Raw genomic sequence first — 3,489 nt, forward strand, 5'->3', positions numbered from 1 at the left:
CTTTTAACATAATAAAAGTTTATCAGAAAAGTGACCAAAGGAAATTATAAAATAAAAATCAGAAGCCAGATTTAAATATAACCTTCATACATATCTGATATAATGATGCTCAAATCTTTTTCCTCCTAAGAACTTTTCTTTAGACTTCATAGACCTCCTTTATGTCCTTGTCTCTCTCCTATTTCACAAAGCATGATAGAATATTTTTACCTTGTTTTTACATGCTTTTCCTTTATTATCCATATGCATGTTTGTGCTTACTACTCTACAAATAGTTGCTAAGGCCTCTTTTTTTTTCTTTTGGCTTCCCTGGTGATGTTAACTAAAGTGAAATTTTCTTTGTTGACTGACAAGTACATTCTCTGGGGTTTGGCTGACGCCAGACATCAGAGAAATTAGGAGGAATATTTCTGCATTTGTTCTAGATGTATTCTGAAAAAAACAACAAACTGCAGCTTTCCATAAATTGGGATCTAGGCCAGATGAGATTTCAGATAGCATGAATCATTCTTCATTCTTGATAATAGTGACCTTACATGCGCAGTTACCTGTTACACTGGTTTTTCCTACTGGTAGAAAGTTTATATATTTTTTTATTCTCAGGACAACTTAATGTAGCCATCCGTTCTGGGTTATACATGGCATCAAACTGGAAAATGGCCATTAGGAAAATTATAGAGGACTATGCCCAGTGTATATTGCACAGTGTATCTAGTGCTTAATTTAGGGAAGTTATTGGTTTGCCTGTTGCTGAATTAACAAACAATTGCCTTTCAAAACTTGTTGAGGACCACCTTTGGTATAACTCTTGTTGCTGTGGTCTAGTTACCAAACATATTGCAAAAGGCCTATTTCCCCTTCTGGAATTTGGAAAGCATGAGTAAAGCAGCTTACCTTTGAAACAGAACCAGAAGGGACAGCATCATCTGTCTGAACCAAAAACAGTGTTCCTGGCCCCATATGTTCTAAATTGATTAGCTGATGAATACGCTTTGGGCTTAGTTGTATCTTTTATTAGATCTTGAAAACTTTTAATTATTAAGTCAATATGTCAAAATAGAAAGTGGATAATCCTCTTTCCCCAGGATGTTCTCTGGAATCTTTTTCATGTTTGTATAAACAGAGAAAGGGGAAAGAATTAGCAATAGTCTATATTATAAAAGGCTTGTGGCCCTAACGCCGTAATGACCAAAGACCAGCGCAGGTGGGCGGGTTGCGCGATTTCACATGCTGGGCTTCTAGTATTGCAATATGTTCCTCTCCCTGTTGATTTCTCTTCTGACTTAGGATATGGCCCACTGTTGGGCTAACTTTGTGAGTAGATGATTATGTAATCTCTGGGTTGGTGGAAACCTGATAGCGGATATAGGATTCCAATATTAAAACTGGAAAAATGGGTACCTGGACTTTCCAAGGATTGTATAGGCACAGCTGGTTTAAAGGAATCCTTTAAAAGCATATTTGTTTTGATCACTTGTATTCCAGTAATAATTGTAATGGTAACTCGAATCCAAGACAAAAATTTTAACACTTAGAACCTTATAGTCACAGTAAATAAAGAAATATTTTAATTTGTATTTTTGTTGGTAAAACTATGATATAAATTAGGTTGAAATTTTAGGGGATAAAGTGTAAATATTATTTAAAGGAAGAAAAAGGAATGATGTAATATTTTTATTTAAAAAAGAACATGTTAGACTTCAGATTCCACGTACCGGCAACCTTCTGATGCACAGGTAGGATGATACTCCAACCAACTGAGCCACACTGGCCAGGGCACCATAACAGTCTTATGGTTCTTTTATACTCAATGTTCAGTAAACAGTAAAAAATAATGAGGCAAGAAAATGTGGCTACTAATCAAGAGAGGAAAAAAAATATAAGCCAACCCACAATTTTATGCAGATATTTAAATTAACTGACAGTGACTTTATATTATAGGCATGATAAAGAAAATAGGAGAAAAGGTGGACAAAATGGATGAGAAAATGGAGAATTTCAACAAAATTGGAATCTATTTAGGAGAATAATCTTATAGATATTCTAAAACTGAAATGTCTAAAATTAAGAATTTATTGGATGGGTTTAACCTCCAGAGGACAGGTTTGGTGAATAGAAGACAGATCAATAAAAGATAACTGCTCCCACCCCCCAAAAAAAGATAACCAAACCATAGGACAATGAGAAAAGAGAATGGAAAGAGCAGAACAGAGAGCATTAGAAATAAGTGGAACACAGATGGTCTGATATATATGAAGTTGATGTTCCAGAAGGATAAAGAAAATGAGCAGAAACAATATATGAAGATATAATAGCTAAAAGAATTTTTCAAAACAAATGAAATATACCAATTCTTAGATTCAAGAAACTCAGTAATGACAGTAGGATAAATACAACACACCTAGGCACATCGTAAGTCCAACTATTGAAAGCTAAAGATAATGAGAAACCCAAAAGCAGCCTGAGAAAATTTCTAAATCAGTAATAAATAAAGTGCTTAAAGAATGAAAGCCAGCTGACCTGAATTCTATATCTAGGGAAAATAATCATTCAAAAATGTCGGTAAAACAGACATTTTAAAAAGTTATAGAATTTTAATATAATGACTTAGCAGCCCTTAATGAATTAATACATCTAAATACCGAACATCAACAACAACTTAACATTACAAAAGGAAAGGCAATTAGACATGAGCCTCTGGATGAAAGAACAATACTACCCATGGTCTTTCAAAATTAAACCACCCAAATCTGAACAGACCTCAGGATCCACCTTTCGATTTGCAGGAAGTATAATAGAGGTCAGAGGGGTATATTGTACTGTATTGTGAGGATACAACCCACAAAATCCAAACTGTCAGAAATTCTCAGACCCATGTTCTTCAACAAATACATTCGAATGGGAAAAGAAGGATGGATAGGAAGAAACCTATTGTTAGGAAACATAAGAGACAAAAAAACCACAGGCAAAATTAAAGTATTTAGGAATGCACACCTGGGTAAATAAAATTATTTTTAAATGCAGAGAAGTGATTAATATAGAAGTCAGGATAATGGTTACATTATTATCTATTATTACTTAACTAGAGGCCTGGTGCACGAAATTTGTGCACGAGGGGCGGGGCGGAGGGGGGAGTGTCCCTCAGCCCAGCCTGCACCCTCTCCAATCTGGGATCCTCTCACAATCCAGGACTGCTGGCTCCCAACCACTCGCCTGTCTGCCTGCCTGATTGCCCTTAACCGCTTCTGCCTGCCAGCCTGATCACCCCCTAACCACTCCCCTGCCAGCCTGATCAATGCCTAACTGCTCCCCTGCCAGCCCGATGGCCCCTAACTGCCCTCCCCTACTGGCCTGGTTGCCCATAACTGTCCTACCCTGCAGGCCCGGTCACCCCCAACTGCCCTCCCCTGCTGGTCATCTGTGGCGGCCATCTTGTTTTGCCCATCTTGTGACGACATGAGGGTGGCCATCTTGTGGCAGGCCTCCTGG

General features: G+C 37.4%; 1 protein-coding gene across 1 annotated transcript in view; it reads left to right on the forward strand.

The window, feature by feature from the left end:
• The window catches only part of DCAF5 (DDB1 and CUL4 associated factor 5), a 73,076-nt gene that overhangs the window by 45,889 nt on the left and 23,698 nt on the right, over positions 1-3,489 (forward strand).

Source organism: Myotis davidii, unplaced genomic scaffold, assembly GCF_000327345.1.
Source record: "Myotis davidii unplaced genomic scaffold, ASM32734v1 scaffold17, whole genome shotgun sequence".
Taxonomy (NCBI): domain Eukaryota; kingdom Metazoa; phylum Chordata; class Mammalia; order Chiroptera; family Vespertilionidae; genus Myotis; species Myotis davidii.